Genomic DNA, 17,055 nt, shown 5'->3' with positions numbered 1-17,055 from the left:
GCATCCGGGTGTGGCTGGGGCCTGCTTGTAGACTTCTGCAGCCTGTGTCTGGTGTTTGGGGGCTTTTCTGTAGTGTTTGGGGATTGCATTTTGGCTTTGGGATGTGTCTAGAGCTTCTGGGGCCTAGCTGTAGTGCTTGGGGCCTGCGTCTGGGGCTTTTCTGTAGCATTTTGGTAGCGTGTTTGTGATTTGGGGTCTGTATCCAGGGTTTTGCCTTTTTTGTAGTTTTCAGCTTTGTGTCTGTTTCTTTGTTGGTTGCCTGGGGTTTGGGGTTTGGATCATTAGTCAGTGTCATTAGCGTCGGGGGGTTGATATGAAGGGTTAGGGTTGTGGTTAGAGTTGTTAGGGTTAAAGAGAATAAGGATTTTAGGGTAAGGGGATCAAGGTTGTGGGAATAAAAATGTTTTTGCACAGAGTTACATCGTTTAGAGGGAAGGAAGGTGGTATTGATATATGCTTGCAGTGATAAGAAAGCTTAACAGACAACCTTGTAAAATGCAGACAACCAGAATCCTTAGAGCAATTGGGTGGAAATCACGGTGTAAGAAACATTACCACCTCAAAGAGGAAAACAGTCAAGAAAAAAATAAAATTGACTAGTAACAGGCCAGCAGCTGTGTATTTTCTGTGAAGCACTGGATAGATTGTGAACATGGATTACCCAGTCAATGGGGAAACTGGGGAGGGTCCTGGTCACCGAGAGGAAAAAAAAAATTATATAAACTGTGTTATGGAACTAGTAGGTGGCTTGTGGGACGCCTGCCATTGCAATCGTGAGTAAAAATGCTACCTCACTGAGATACTTGCCTGAGCCTATGGTATTGGTTACAGAGTGTTTCTAATAAGGTGTTAGGGTTTTAAGGTTTCAGGGCTAAGGCACTAGGGTTGGGTTTCAGGGTTAGGGTTTCCAGGGTTTAGGGTTAGGATTTTAAGGTTGTTAGGGTTGGAGTTATAAGGGTTAGGGTTTGGGGGTTAGTGTGTTAAGGTTTTAAAGTATTTTGTGGTTTTAGTGTTGATAGGGTTTTTAGGGTTAGGGTCTTAGGGTTTTAGTTATGGTCAGGTATTTAGGGTTAGGGTTTTAAGGTCTTATTTTTTTTTTTTTAAGGTTAGGGTCTCCAGCGTTAGGGCTTTGAGAATCTTTACGTTTTGGGTTAGGGTTTAGAGGGTCTTAATTTTTAGGGTTAGGGCTTTTAGGCGTAGGTCTAGTGTGGTAAATTTTATCGGGTTAGGACTGTAAGGGTTTTTAGGGTTAGGGTTTCTAGGGTTTTTTTGGGGTAGGGGTTAGGGTTAGATCCGTGGGAGCCGTAGTGTTAGGGGTCAGGGTTCTTAGGGGTAAGGCCCAATATTAGGGTGGAAGGCCAAACTAAGGGGGGAGCCCCCCCCAAAATTGAAGGGTCGAAGCCCCAATTTAGGGGAAGAAACGTCAAAATTGTGGGGTCCCCCAAAATTGGGCGGAAGAGCTCTTAATATTGGGGGAAACCCAAAAAAGGAGGGTGGGGGACTCTAAAATTGGGGGGACCCCCCCAAATTGGTTGTGTCCCCCCCAAAATTGGTTGTGTCCCCCCCAAAATTGGTTGTGTCCCCCCCAATTAGGGGAGGAACCCCCAAAATTGGGTGGGCGAACCCCCATATTGGGTGGGCAGAACACTTAAATGGAAGTGTGAAATTCCAGAATTGAATGTGGACCCCCCAGAACAGTCTTCAGGGGTTTAGTGTGGTAAATTTTATCGGGTTAGGGCTGTAAGGGTTTTTAGGGTTAGGGTTTCTAGGGTTTGTTGGGGTAGGGGTTAGGGTTAGATCCGTGGTTGCCATAGCGTTAGGGGTCAAGGTTCTTAGGGGTTAGGCCTAATATTAGGGCGGAAGGCCAAAATAAGAGGGTGGGAGCCCCCCCCGAAATTGAAGGGTTGAAGCCCCAAGTTAGGGGAAGGAACGTCAAAATTGTGGGGTCCCCCAAAATTGGGCGGAAGAACTTTTAATATTAGGGGGGAACCCAAAAAAGGAGGGTGGGGGACTCTAAAATCGGTTGTGTCCCCCCCAAATTAGGGGAGGAACCCCCAAAATTGGGTGGGCGAACCCCCAAATTGGGGGGAAGAAGACTTAAATGGAAGTGTGAAATTCCAGAATTGAATGTGGACCCCCCAGAACAGTCTTCAGGGGTTTAGTGTGGTAAATTTTATCGGGTTAGGGCTGTAAGGGTTTTTAGGGTTAGGGTTTCTAGGGTTTGTTGGGGTAGGGGTTAGGGTTAGATCCGTGGTTGCCATAGGCTTAGGGGTCAAGGTTCTTAGGAGTTAGGCCTAATATTAGGGCGGAAGGCCAAAATAAGAGGGGAGGAGCCCACCCAAAATTGAAGGGTTGAAGCCCAAAGTTAGGGGAAGGAACGTCAAAATTGTGGGGTCCCCCAAAATTGAGCGGAAGAGCTCTTAATATTGGGGGAAACCCAAAAAAGGAGGGTGGGGGACTCTAAAATTGGTTGTGTCCCCCCCAAAATTGGTTGTGTCCCCCCCAAAATTGGTTGTGTCCCCCCCAATTAGGGGAGGAACCCCCAAAATTGGGTGGGCGAACCCCCAGATTGGGGGGGCAGAACACTTAAATGGAAGTGTGAAATTCCAGAATTGAATGTGGACCCCCCAGAACAGTCTTCAGGGGTTTAGTGTGGTAAATTTTATCGGGTTAGGGCTGTAAGGGTTTTTAGGGTTAGGGTTTCTAGGGTTTGTTGGGGTAGGGGTTAGGGTTAGATCCGTGGTTGCCATAGCGTTAGGGGTCAAGGTTCTTAGGGGTTAGGCCTAATATTAGGGCGGAAGGCCAAAATAAGAGGGGGGGAGCCCCCCCCAAAATCGAAGGGTTGAAGCCCAAAGTTAGGGGAAGGAACGGCCAAATTGTGGGGTCCCCCAAAATTGGGCGGAAGAACTCTTTAATATTAGGGGGGAACCCAAAAAAGGAGGGTGGGGGACTCTACAATTGGGGGGGACCCCCAAAATTGGTCGGGTCCCCCCAAATTAGGGGAGGAACCCCCAAAATTGGGTGGGTGAACCCCCAAATTGGGGGGAAGAAGACTTAAATGGAAGTGTGAAATTCCAGAATTGAATGTGGACCCCCCCCAGACCTGGGGAGGAATCCCCAAACTTGGGGGGGACCCCCAAAATTGGGGTTAAAGCCCCAGATCCCGGGGAGCTAAGCCCCAAATTAAGGGAAGGAACCTCAAACATGTGGTGAGAACCCCAACATTGGGGGAAAGAACCTTAATATTAGGGTGGCAGGCCAAGAAAGGATGGTGGGGGCCTCCAAAATTGTGGGGGGCTTGGAATTGGGGGGAATCCCCAAAATGGAGGGGGAACCCCAAAAGTGGGGGGGGGGGGGGGGGCGAAGCACCAAATTAGGGGAAGGAACCCCAAAATTGCGGGGAAGAACTCTGAAATGGAGAGCTGAAAACCCGAAATTGAGGGGAAACCCCCCAAAACGGCGGGAAAACCCTCCATAAACACGAAACCGGTAATGTAACAGAGCAAAAAATGGCGTCCTACGGCAAGGTGCGAGGCTCAATTTTCTGGGGAGTGCTGGGAAATGTAGTTCTTGGCCACCGGGTTTCCGGGAGTCCATATTGTTTTCCCAGAGCATGCCGGGAGATGTAGTTCTCGGACACTGGGCTTCCGGGAGGCCATGTTGGTTTCCCATCTTTGCTAGACTCCGGGTGCTCTGGCTTCACAGAGAAACCCCCAAACTGAAAAATGTACCTGCTAATATATTGGGCTCTAAATGTAGCCCTGGGTTAATTGAATAACAATCCCTGGGTAAGATTGAAGTGCAGGAGGGGTTGGCTACGGTTTTAAGAGCCGGTTTGCAGAAAAGGGATTTCCCGTTAAGAAATGGCATATACTGATTGTTCTCTTCCTTGCTCTGCCAAGACCTGAAGCACATCTTGGAAGCCAGGCAGAATCCGTGGAGCCAATGGAGTTCTCAAGCTCGACTTCAGCTTCTTCCCAGCTAGAAGAAGCAAGGACACGCCGGCTGAGTTCCACAGGCAACGCGCCCGTATCTGTAGACGAGGATTTAGAGATGCTACTTTGGGAACTCTCAGACGGCATACTGGAAGCCGAGCTCGACTTGGACCCAGGGAAGGATGAGGATGACCTCCTCCTTGAGCTTTCCAAGATGATTGATGATTGAACTGCATAGTCCTATGGTATATTAAAAAAAAAAAAAAAAAAAAAAAAAACCAAAAAAAAAAACAACTCTTCTTCTTGTTGGATACCCTGAGGTGATCCTTTTTCTAACTGAGGCTTTGCAATGAGACTTAAAGCACAGTTGGAACTGGTAGAAATTGGCAGGATTTGCACTCAGTTGTCCTAAGTTTCCCTGCTGGTCAGAGTTAAGGTCTTGTGCATGGTTCCGTAAGTAGAGGTGGCTACCTTTGATATCAAGAGGACAAAACACTTGTTTCTTTTGGCACAGAAAGATGTCCATCGGCACGCTGTGGTGGCTGTGAATTGACGTAGTGATGGAGCGATGCTCTGAAGGCTTAAACGGAAAGCTTCTTCCTTCCGCCCCCCCTTGGCACAGCTCGATGTTGGGCACATTGTGAAGCCTGGGTGTTCTGATTTCTCGGACAGTTGATACCCAAATCCCGGAGTTACTATGTCAACTCTTGACTTTTATTTGTGTATGCCATTGTTTTGACTGTAATCTTTTCAGATGATGAAGCTGTAAGGGCGGGAGGGAGCAAAATAATTATTCTAGCGTTGTGGACCAAACATGCTGCCAGGAGTGGTGGTGGTGGGGTCAGCCCACCCGGCCTTACTTTCAATTATCAGGGATGATAAAATGGTGTGAAAAGCAGCAGCTCTGCGATACGGCTACGCTACCCCCACTCCCTTCTCTTGTGCTGTACCAAAGTTCCCCCAAGCTTTGGTTGGTGCTTTTTGCTGGTGACAGTAGGACTCCAGGGCGAGTAGTCGGGACTCTCCTGCAGTAACTGGGTCAATTAAGGGTTGGTTTAAGTGCCTCCTGGTTTTTAAAATTGCTCCCCTGAGCTGCTGGCTCTGCTGCCTGCTACAGCAAATGTTCGGGTGCCATCAGCGTCGCACTTGGGCGTGGGCACTGACCCTGCGGAGGAGAGCTGAGACTCGCGTGTATTGTGTACCCTGCCGCCAGTGATCGTTTTCCCCTAGCAGATCTATTTTGAATCATTTCCCTAAATTTTAGAGGAACTTTAGGCTCTTTGTGCTATGATTTGTGAAGCTGTAGGGGCCCTCAGGCATTTGCTGCTGGCAGAGGAAAACCGCTTGTCGAATTTGTTGTAAATACTTTCTGTTTGGACAACAACGCCTGTGTGTGTGTGTGTGTGTGTGTGTGTGTGTGTGCGTGCTTTGACGACCCCCTGCGACGCCCCAGCTCCGCGAGGGAAGCTTTGAAGCGGCTCTGGGAAAACCTCTGCGGAAGAAACCGCTGCTAGTGACTTGCGGAAAAGGGACTCCACAATCAGTGAGATTGTAAAGTAGGTATGTTTATTCAGCGCTGGGCAGCACGGGAGGTCGTGGGCATGAAGATTGATGACTCTTCCTCGTCACCGCTAGTTGACCTCTTGTCTTTGCACAGACTCAGTTGCTCCTTGGCTCTTGTCCATCTGCAGGACCAGTTTCTCCCAGTTTCTTAAGACAGGCTCACTCTCTTATTAGGAGACTGACCTTGGTAAGGGGCCCAAGGCTTCTTGCTTTAGTTAATTGGCACAATGCACCATAGTTAGCAAAGACGCTAAGTAGCATCCTAGTTTAACGCTGTCAGCGCTCTATCTCTACTTGATAAGATTCTCCTAACTCCCTCTCTCACTGGAGCCCACGCAGCCCTCCGTCCTGCCGAAGGACTTCACGGGGACTTCTGCCGGCTCCGGGTGCCCGCACACAGACAGAAATGGCTTTGAGAGAAAACAATCAGGAGGAGGAGAGCTCAGAGACTGCGGCCGGCTTCGGCCACCTTCCCCTCGCTTTCCCTCTCCGTGTTCAAACCGAGCACTGTTCTGCTGTCAACCTTCGCTGCCTCTGCCCGCGGCGCTGGGCTTTCGCGTGTGCCATTGCTCCTCGACATATTTTATCCTTCCTTTTGTAAGGAATGGTCCAGCAATTCGTGTCACTAAGGGATTTGAAGGGTTACCATCGAGGCCCGGGTCTAGGTGATAAGAGAACAAAGGGGTTTTTAGGGAAAAGTGCTGACTACTGCAGGGGATGTTGCTAGAGTTTCTGAAATCCGGCGCAGAGGCTCCCAAACGAGGAGGAAGGGGGAGCTGAAGGACAATTGAAGGACAAAAGCCTGAGAGGAAGACAACCAGCATTCAGCCCGAGCAAGCCCCGAGAGACCACCAGAGACTGGTACGCAGGCGCCCCTGGGAGGGGTTTCGGATTCCGGAAACCAATTCTAATAACCCTGCCTCTTCTCGAAGTAGTAATGAATATGTATTAGCCTGGGAGCATCAAAACCAGCCGCCTTACGTAACAGGCGTGCGTCCTGGGGGAGCAGAGACTCCCGGCGCACCCAGCGCTGCTTGCTTGCCTCTATTCGTTTAATAAATTGTAAACTTTGATTGTAATCCTATTTGGATTTATAACAGCCATTTATAACACTTTTTATATTTGTATTTTATTTAAGGCTGTCTTGCCCCCCTCCCCCCCCAGCCTCGCTGCTCGCCAATAAAGCTGGCGCAGGGGCTAAGGGATTTGAAGGGCCTGCTTGTACACCTAAGGGATTTGAGGGCCTGCTTGTACACCTTTGGGGACTGCCTCTTTTTGGGGGGGGGGGGGTGTGGGGGGGTGTTAGGAGCTGCTTGTATACTTTTTTAGGCATTCCTCTGAGAGGGGGTTGGGAGCTTCGTGTATACTGGGGGGGGAGGGCCTCCCTCGAGGTGGAAGGGGGGGGGTTGGAGCGTTTCTACACTGTAGGGGCCTGCCTGTACACTTTTGGGGCCTGCCTTGGAGGGGTTGGGAACTGCTTGTACACCTTTGGGGCCTGCGTCTGCGCGGGGCGGGGGGGGGTTGGGGGGTTGGAGCTGGTTTTAACCTTTCGGGCTTGCATCTGGAGGGGGTTGGGGCCTGCCTTTGGGGGGGTGGTTGTGAGCTGCTTGTATACTGTAGGGGCCTGCTTGTACACCTTTGGGGCCTGCGTCTGGGGGGGGGTGGGAGCTGCTTGTACACTGTTAGGGCCTGCCTTGGGGGAGGGGTTGGGGCATGTGCCTTGGGGGCATGGGGTTGGGAGCTGCTTCTACGCTGTAGGGGTCTGGGTCTTGGGGGGTTGGGGCTGTTTGTACACCTTTGGGGCGTGCCTCTGGGGAGGATGGGGAGTTGCTTGTACACCTTTGGGGCCTGTGTCTGGGGGGGGGTTGGGGCCTGTGCCGGGGGGGTTGGGAGCTGCTTGTACGCTCTAGGGTCCTCTGGCAGGCTTTGGGGCCTCCCTTTGAGGGGGGCAGTTGGGAGCTGGTTGTACACCTTTGGGGCCTGAGTCTGGGGTGTGGGGGCTGGGGCTGAGGCCTGGGGCCTGGGGCATGCATCTGGGTGGTGGTGGTGGGGGGTCCAGTTCATGGGGGGGGTGGGTTGGGAGCTGCTTGTGGACAGTTGGGGTCTGCATCCGGGTGTGGCTGGGGCCTGCTTGTAGACTTCTGCAGCCTGTGTCTGGTGTTTGGGGGCTTTTCTGTAGTGTTTGGGGATTGCATTTTGGCTTTGGGATGTGTCTAGAGCTTCTGGGGCCTAGCTGTAGTGCTTGGGGCCTGCGTCTGGGGCTTTTCTGTAGCATTTTGGTAGCGTGTTTGTGATTTGGGGTCTGTATCCAGGGTTTTGCCTTTTTTGTAGTTTTCAGCTTTGTGTCTGTTTCTTTGTTGGTTGCCTGGGGTTTGGGGTTTGGATCATTAGTCAGTGTCATTAGCGTCGGGGGGTTGATATGAAGGGTTAGGGTTGTGGTTAGAGTTGTTAGGGTTAAAGAGAATAAGGATTTTAGGGTAAGGGGATCAAGGTTGTGGGAATAAAAATGTTTTTGCACAGAGTTACATCGTTTAGAGGGAAGGAAGGTGGTATTGATATATGCTTGCAGTGATAAGAAAGCTTAACAGACAACCTTGTAAAATGCAGACAACCAGAATCCTTAGAGCAATTGGGTGGAAATCACGGTGTAAGAAACATTACCACCTCAAAGAGGAAAACAGTCAAGAAAAAAATAAAATTGACTAGTAACAGGCCAGCAGCTGTGTATTTTCTGTGAAGCACTGGATAGATTGTGAACATGGATTACCCAGTCAATGGGGAAACTGGGGAGGGTCCTGGTCACCGAGAGGAAAAAAAAAATTATATAAACTGTGTTATGGAACTAGTAGGTGGCTTGTGGGACGCCTGCCATTGCAATCGTGAATAAAAATGCTACCTCACTGAGATACTTGCCTGAGCCTATGGTATTGGTTACAGAGTGTTTCTAATAAGGTGTTAGGGTTTTAAGGTTTCAGGGCTAAGGCACTAGGGTTGGGTTTCAGGGTTAGGGTTTCCAGGGTTTAGGGTTAGGATTTTAAGGTTGTTAGGGTTGGAGTTATAAGGGTTAGGGTTTGGGGGTTAGTGTGTTAAGGTTTTAAAGTATTTTGTGGTTTTAGTGTTGATAGGGTTTTTAGGGTTAGGGTCTTAGGGTTTTAGTTATGGTCAGGTATTTAGGGTTAGGGTTTTAAGGTCTTATTTTTTTTTTTTTAAGGTTAGGGTCTCCAGCGTTAGGGCTTTGAGAATCTTTACGTTTTGGGTTAGGGTTTAGAGGGTCTTAATTTTTAGGGTTAGGGCTTTTAGGCGTAGGTCTAGTGTGGTAAATTTTATCGGGTTAGGACTGTAAGGGTTTTTAGGGTTAGGGTTTCTAGGGTTTTTTGGGGTAGGGGTTAGGGTTAGATCCGTGGGAGCCGTAGTGTTAGGGGTCAGGGTTCTTAGGGGTAAGGCCCAATATTAGGGTGGAAGGCCAAACTAAGGGGGGAGCCCCCCCCAAAATTGAAGGGTCGAAGCCCCAATTTAGGGGAAGAAACGTCAAAATTGTGGGGTCCCCCAAAATTGGGCGGAAGAGCTCTTAATATTGGGGGAAACCCAAAAAAGGAGGGTGGGGGACTCTAAAATTGGGGGGACCCCCCCAAATTGGTTGTGTCCCCCCCAAAATTGGTTGTGTCCCCCCCAAAATTGGTTGTGTCCCCCCCAATTAGGGGAGGAACCCCCAAAATTGGGTGGGCGAACCCCCATATTGGGTGGGCAGAACACTTAAATGGAAGTGTGAAATTCCAGAATTGAATGTGGACCCCCCAGAACAGTCTTCAGGGGTTTAGTGTGGTAAATTTTATCGGGTTAGGGCTGTAAGGGTTTTTAGGGTTAGGGTTTCTAGGGTTTGTTGGGGTAGGGGTTAGGGTTAGATCCGTGGTTGCCATAGCGTTAGGGGTCAAGGTTCTTAGGGGTTAGGCCTAATATTAGGGCGGAAGGCCAAAATAAGAGGGTGGGAGCCCCCCCCGAAATTGAAGGGTTGAAGCCCCAAGTTAGGGGAAGGAACGTCAAAATTGTGGGGTCCCCCAAAATTGGGCGGAAGAACTTTTAATATTAGGGGGGAACCCAAAAAAGGAGGGTGGGGGACTCTAAAATCGGTTGTGTCCCCCCCAAATTAGGGGAGGAACCCCCAAAATTGGGTGGGCGAACCCCCAGATTGGGGGGAAGAAGACTTAAATGGAAGTGTGAAATTCCAGAATTGAATGTGGACCCCCCAGAACAGTCTTCAGGGGTTTAGTGTGGTAAATTTTATCGGGTTAGGGCTGTAAGGGTTTTTAGGGTTAGGGTTTCTAGGGTTTGTTGGGGTAGGGGTTAGGGTTAGATCCGTGGTTGCCATAGGCTTAGGGGTCAAGGTTCTTAGGAGTTAGGCCTAATATTAGGGCGGAAGGCCAAAATAAGAGGGGAGGAGCCCACCCAAAATTGAAGGGTTGAAGCCCAAAGTTAGGGGAAGGAACGTCAAAATTGTGGGGTCCCCCAAAATTGAGCGGAAGAGCTCTTAATATTGGGGGAAACCCAAAAAAGGAGGGTGGGGGACTCTAAAATTGGTTGTGTCCCCCCCAAAATTGGTTGTGTCCCCCCCAAAATTGGTTGTGTCCCCCCCAATTAGGGGAGGAACCCCCAAAATTGGGTGGGCGAACCCCCAGATTGGGGGGGCAGAACACTTAAATGGAAGTGTGAAATTCCAGAATTGAATGTGGACCCCCCAGAACAGTCTTCAGGGGTTTAGTGTGGTAAATTTTATCGGGTTAGGGCTGTAAGGGTTTTTAGGGTTAGGGTTTCTAGGGTTTGTTGGGGTAGGGGTTAGGGTTAGATCCGTGGTTGCCATAGCGTTAGGGGTCAAGGTTCTTAGGGGTTAGGCCTAATATTAGGGCGGAAGGCCAAAATAAGAGGGGGGGAGCCCCCCCCAAAATCGAAGGGTTGAAGCCCAAAGTTAGGGGAAGGAACGGCCAAATTGTGGGGTCCCCCAAAATTGGGCGGAAGAACTCTTTAATATTAGGGGGGAACCCAAAAAAGGAGGGTGGGGGACTCTACAATTGGGGGGGACCCCCAAAATTGGTCGGGTCCCCCCAAATTAGGGGAGGAACCCCCAAAATTGGGTGGGTGAACCCCCAAATTGGGGGGAAGAAGACTTAAATGGAAGTGTGAAATTCCAGAATTGAATGTGGACCCCCCCCAGACCTGGGGAGGAATCCCCAAACTTGGGGGGGACCCCCAAAATTGGGGTTAAAGCCCCAGATCCCGGGGAGCTAAGCCCCAAATTAAGGGAAGGAACCTCAAACATGTGGTGAGAACCCCAACATTGGGGGAAAGAACCTTAATATTAGGGTGGCAGGCCAAGAAAGGATGGTGGGGGCCTCCAAAATTGTGGGGGGCTTGGAATTGGGGGGAATCCCCAAAATGGAGGGGGAACCCCAAAAGTGGGGGGGGGGGGGGGGCGAAGCACCAAATTAGGGGAAGGAACCCCAAAATTGCGGGGAAGAACTCTGAAATGGAGAGCTGAAAACCCGAAATTGAGGGGAAACCCCCCAAAACGGCGGGAAAACCCTCCATAAACACGAAACCGGTAATGTAACAGAGCAAAAAATGGCGTCCTACGGCAAGGTGCGAGGCTCAATTTTCTGGGGAGTGCTGGGAAATGTAGTTCTTGGCCACCGGGTTTCCGGGAGTCCATATTGTTTTCCCAGAGCATGCCGGGAGATGTAGTTCTCGGACACTGGGCTTCCGGGAGGCCATGTTGGTTTCCCATCTTTGCTAGACTCCGGGTGCTCTGGCTTCACAGAGAAACCCCCAAACTGAAAAATGTACCTGCTAATATATTGGGCTCTAAATGTAGCCCTGGGTTAATTGAATAACAATCCCTGGGTAAGATTGAAGTGCAGGAGGGGTTGGCTACGGTTTTAAGAGCCGGTTTGCAGAAAAGGGATTTCCCGTTAAGAAATGGCATATACTGATTGTTCTCTTCCTTGCTCTGCCAAGACCTGAAGCACATCTTGGAAGCCAGGCAGAATCCGTGGAGCCAATGGAGTTCTCAAGCTCGACTTCAGCTTCTTCCCAGCTAGAAGAAGCAAGGACACGCCGGCTGAGTTCCACAGGCAACGCGCCCGTATCTGTAGACGAGGATTTAGAGATGCTACTTTGGGAACTCTCAGACGGCATACTGGAAGCCGAGCTCGACTTGGACCCAGGGAAGGATGAGGATGACCTCCTCCTTGAGCTTTCCAAGATGATTGATGATTGAACTGCATAGTCCTATGGTATATTAAAAAAAAAAAAAAAAAAAAAAAAAAAACCAACTCTTCTTCTTGTTGGATACCCTGAGGTGATCCTTTTTCTAACTGAGGCTTTGCAATGAGACTTAAAGCACAGTTGGAACTGGTAGAAATTGGCAGGATCTGCACTCAGTTGTCCTAAGTTTCCCTGCTGGTCAGAGTTAAGGTCTTGTGCATGGTTCCGTAAGTAGAGGTGGCTACCTTTGATATCAAGAGGACAAAACACTTGTTTCTTTTGGCACAGAAAGATGTCCATCGGCACGCTGTGGTGGCTGTGAATTGACGTAGTGATGGAGCGATGCTCTGAAGGCTTAAACGGAAAGCTTCTTCCTTCCGCCCCCCCTTGGCACAGCTCGATGTTGGGCACATTGTGAAGCCTGGGTGTTCTGATTTCTCGGACAGTTGATACCCAAATCCCGGAGTTACTATGTCAACTCTTGACTTTTATTTGTGTATGCCATTGTTTTGACTGTAATCTTTTCAGATGATGAAGCTGTAAGGGCGGGAGGGAGCAAAATAATTATTCTAGCGTTGTGGACCAAACATGCTGCCAGGAGTGGTGGTGGTGGGGTCAGCCCACCCGGCCTTACTTTCAATTATCAGGGATGATAAAATGGTGTGAAAAGCAGCAGCTCTGCGATACGGCTACGCTACCCCCACTCCCTTCTCTTGTGCTGTACCAAAGTTCCCCCAAGCTTTGGTTGGTGCTTTTTGCTGGTGACAGTAGGACTCCAGGGCGAGTAGTCGGGACTCTCCTGCAGTAACTGGGTCAATTAAGGGTTGGTTTAAGTGCCTCCTGGTTTTTAAAATTGCTCCCCTGAGCTGCTGGCTCTGCTGCCTGCTACAGCAAATGTTCGGATGCCATCAGCGTCGCACTTGGGCGTGGGCACTGACCCTGCGGAGGAGAGCTGAGACTCGCGTGTATTGTGTACCCTGCCGCCAGTGATCGTTTTCCCCTAGCAGATCTATTTTGAATCATTTCCCTAAATTTTAGAGGAACTTTAGGCTCTTTGTGCTATGATTTGTGAAGCTGTAGGGGCCCTCAGGCATTTGCTGCTGGCAGAGGAAAACCGCTTGTCGAATTTGTTGTAAATACTTTCTGTTTGGACAACAACGCCTGTGTGTGTGTGTGTGTGTGTGTGTGTGTGTGTGTGCGTGCTTTGACGACCCCCTGCGACGCCCCAGCTCCGCGAGGGAAGCTTTGAAGCGGCTCTGGGAAAACCTCTGCGGAAGAAACCGCTGCTAGTGACTTGCGGAAAAGGGACTCCACAATCAGTGAGATTGTAAAGTAGGTATGTTTATTCAGCGCTGGGCAGCACGGGAGGTCGTGGGCATGAAGATTGATGACTCTTCCTCGTCACCGCTAGTTGACCTCTTGTCTTTGCACAGACTCAGTTGCTCCTTGGCTCTTGTCCATCTGCAGGACCAGTTTCTCCCAGTTTCTTAAGACAGGCTCACTCTCTTATGAGGAGACTGACCTTGGTAAGGGGCCCAAGGCTTCTTGCTTTAGTTAATTGGCACAATGCACCATAGTTAGCAAAGACGCTAAGTAGCATCCTAGTTTAACGCTGTCAGCGCTCTATCTCTACTTGATAAGATTCTCCTAACTCCCTCTCTCACTGGAGCCCACGCAGCCCTCCGTCCTGCCGAAGGACTTCACGGGGACTTCTGCCGGCTCCGGGTGCCCGCACACAGACAGAAATGGCTTTGAGAGAAAACAATCAGGAGGAGGAGAGCTCAGAGACTGCGGCCGGCTTCGGCCACCTTCCCCTCGCTTTCCCTCTCCGTGTTCAAACCGAGCACTGTTCTGCCGTCAACCTTCGCTACCTCTGCCCGCGGCGCTGGGCTTTCGCGTGTGCCATTGCTCCTCGACATATTTTATCCTTCCTTTTGTAAGGAATGGTCCAGCAATTCGTGTCACTAAGGGATTTGAAGGGTTACCATCGAGGCCCGGGTCTAGGTGATAAGAGAACAAAGGGGTTTTTAGGGAAAAGTGCTGACTACTGCAGGGGATGTTGCTAGAGTTTCTGAAATCCGGCGCAGAGGCTCCCAAACGAGGAGGAAGGGGGAGCTGAAGGACAATTGAAGGACAAAAGCCTGAGAGGAAGACAACCAGCATTCAGCCCGAGCAAGCCCCGAGAGACCACCAGAGACTGGTACGCAGGCGCCCCTGGGAGGGGTTTCGGATTCCGGAAACCAATTCTAATAACCCTGCCTCTTCTCGAAGTAGTAATGAATATGTATTAGCCTGGGAGCATCAAAACCAGCCGCCTTACGTAACAGGCGTGCGTCCTGGGGGAGCAGAGACTCCCGGCGCACCCAGCGCTGCTTGCTTGCCTCTATTCGTTTAATAAATTGTAAACTTTGATTGTAATCCTATTTGGATTTATAACAGCCATTTATAACACTTTTTATATTTGTATTTTATTTAAGGCTGTCTTGCCCCCCTCCCCCCCCAGCCTCGCTGCTCGCCAATAAAGCTGGCGCAGGGGCTAAGGGATTTGAAGGGCCTGCTTGTACACCTAAGGGATTTGAGGGCCTGCTTGTACACCTTTGGGGACTGCCTCTTTTTGGGGGGGGGGGTGTGGGGGGGTGTTAGGAGCTGCTTGTATACTTTTTTAGGCATTCCTCTGAGAGGGGGTTGGGAGCTTCGTGTATACTGGGGGGGGAGGGCCTCCCTCGAGGTGGAAGCGGGGGGGGTTGGAGCGTTTCTACACTGTAGGGGCCTGCCTGTACACTTTTGGGGCCTGCCTTGGAGGGGTTGGGAACTGCTTGTACACCTTTGGGGCCTGCGTCTGCGCGGGGCGGGGGGGGGGTTGGGGGGTTGGAGCTGGTTTTAACCTTTCGGGCTTGCATCTGGAGGGGGTTGGGGCCTGCCTTTGGGGGGGTGGTTGTGAGCTGCTTGTATACTGTAGGGGCCTGCTTGTACACCTTTGGGGCCTGCGTCTGGGGGGGGGTGGGAGCTGCTTGTACACTGTTAGGGCCTGCCTTGGGGGAGGGGTTGGGGCATGTGCCTTGGGGGCATGGGGTTGGGAGCTGCTTCTACGCTGTAGGGGTCTGGGTCTTGGGGGGTTGGGGCTGTTTGTACACCTTTGGGGCGTGCCTCTGGGGAGGATGGGGAGTTGCTTGTACACCTTTGGGGCCTGTGTCTGGGGGGGGGTTGGGGCCTGTGCCGGGGGGGTTGGGAGCTGCTTGTACGCTCTAGGGTCCTCTGGCAGGCTTTGGGGCCTCCCTTTGAGGGGGGCAGTTGGGAGCTGGTTGTACACCTTTGGGGCCTGAGTCTGGGGTGTGGGGGCTGGGGCTGAGGCCTGGGGCCTGGGGCATGCATCTGGGTGGTGGTGGTGGGGGGTCCAGTTCATGGGGGGGGTGGGTTGGGAGCTGCTTGTGGACAGTTGGGGTCTGCATCCGGGTGTGGCTGGGGCCTGCTTGTAGACTTCTGCAGCCTGTGTCTGGTGTTTGGGGGCTTTTCTGTAGTGTTTGGGGATTGCATTTTGGCTTTGGGATGTGTCTAGAGCTTCTGGGGCCTAGCTGTAGTGCTTGGGGCCTGCGTCTGGGGCTTTTCTGTAGCATTTTGGTAGCGTGTTTGTGATTTGGGGTCTGTATCCAGGGTTTTGCCTTTTTTGTAGTTTTCAGCTTTGTGTCTGTTTCTTTGTTGGTTGCCTGGGGTTTGGGGTTTGGATCATTAGTCAGTGTCATTAGCGTCGGGGGGTTGATATGAAGGGTTAGGGTTGTGGTTAGAGTTGTTAGGGTTAAAGAGAATAAGGATTTTAGGGTAAGGGGATCAAGGTTGTGGGAATAAAAATGTTTTTGAACAGAGTTACATCGTTTAGAGGGAAGGAAGGTGGTATTGATATATGCTTGCAGTGATAAGAAAGCTTAACAGACAACCTTGTAAAATGCAGACAACCAGAATCCTTAGAGCAATTGGGTGGAAATCACGGTGTAAGAAACATTACCACCTCAAAGAGGAAAACAGTCAAGAAAAAAATAAAATTGACTAGTAACAGGCCAGCAGCTGTGTATTTTCTGTGAAGCACTGGATAGATTGTGAACATGGATTACCCAGTCAATGGGGAAACTGGGGAGGGTCCTGGTCACCGAGAGGAAAAAAAAAATTATATAAACTGTGTTATGGAACTAGTAGGTGGCTTGTGGGACGCCTGCCATTGCAATCGTGAATAAAAATGCTACCTCACTGAGATACTTGCCTGAGCCTATGGTATTGGTTACAGAGTGTTTCTAATAAGGTGTTAGGGTTTTAAGGTTTCAGGGCTAAGGCACTAGGGTTGGGTTTCAGGGTTAGGGTTTCCAGGGTTTAGGGTTAGGATTTTAAGGTTGTTAGGGTTGGAGTTATAAGGGTTAGGGTTTGGGGGTTAGTGTGTTAAGGTTTTAAAGTATTTTGTGGTTTTAGTGTTGATAGGGTTTTTAGGGTTAGGGTCTTAGGGTTTTAGTTATGGTCAGGTATTTAGGGTTAGGGTTTTAAGGTCTTATTTTTTTTTTTTAAGGTTAGGGTCTCCAGCGTTAGGGCTTTGAGAATCTTTACGTTTTGGGTTAGGGTTTAGAGGGTCTTAATTTTTAGGGTTAGGGCTTTTAGGCGTAGGTCTAGTGTGGTAAATTTTATCGGGTTAGGACTGTAAGGGTTTTTAGGGTTAGGGTTTCTAGGGTTTTTTGGGGTAGGGGTTAGGGTTAGATCCGTGGGAGCCGTAGTGTTAGGGGTCAGGGTTCTTAGGGGTAAGGCCCAATATTAGGGTGGAAGGCCAAACTAAGGGGGGAGTCCCCCCCAAAATTGAAGGGTCGAAGCCCCAATTTAGGGGAAGAAACGTCAAAATTGTGGGGTCCCCCAAAATTGGGCGGAAGAGCTCTTAATATTGGGGGAAACCCAAAAAAGGAGGGTGGGGGACTCTAAAATTGGGGGGACCCCCCCAAATTGGTTGTGTCCCCCCCCAAATTGGTTGTGTCCCCCCCAAAATTGGTTGTGTCCCCCCCAATTAGGGGAGGAACCCCCAAAATTGGGTGGGCGAACCCCCAGATTGGGGGGGCAGAACACTTAAATGGAAGTGTGAAATTCCAGAATTGAATGTGGACCCCCCAGAACAGTCTTCAGGGGTTTAGTGTGGTAAATTTTATCGGGTTAGGGCTGTAAGGGTTTTTAGGGTTAGGGTTTCTAGGGTTTGTTGGGGTAAGGGTTAGGGTTAGATCCGTGGTTGCCATAGCGTTAGGGGTCAAGGTTCTTAGGGGTTAGGCCTAATATTAGGGCG

The 17,055-nt window shown here is 50.3% G+C and overlaps 2 long non-coding RNA genes across 2 annotated transcripts; both read left to right on the top strand.

Annotated features, from left to right (window-relative positions):
- Positions 1-837: 837 nt before the first annotated feature.
- Positions 838-3,359, top strand: LOC308187307. Its single transcript, XR_013944598.1, has 2 exons — positions 838-2,277; positions 2,767-3,359. It is a non-coding gene; the product is annotated as an uncharacterized lncRNA (long non-coding RNA).
- Positions 3,360-7,096: 3,737 nt separating this feature from the next.
- Positions 7,097-11,822, top strand: LOC308187301. Its single transcript, XR_013944593.1, has 2 exons — positions 7,097-9,880; positions 10,370-11,822. It is a non-coding gene; the product is annotated as an uncharacterized lncRNA (long non-coding RNA).
- Positions 11,823-17,055: the final 5,233 nt, after the last annotated feature.

The sequence above is a fragment of the Anser brachyrhynchus genome, assembly GCF_964034855.1.
Source record: "Anser brachyrhynchus genome assembly, contig: SCAFFOLD_146, whole genome shotgun sequence".
Classification (NCBI taxonomy): domain Eukaryota; kingdom Metazoa; phylum Chordata; class Aves; order Anseriformes; family Anatidae; genus Anser; species Anser brachyrhynchus.
Note: the sequence above shows the minus strand (reverse complement) of the source record. Positions and strands in the feature narration are given on the sequence as shown.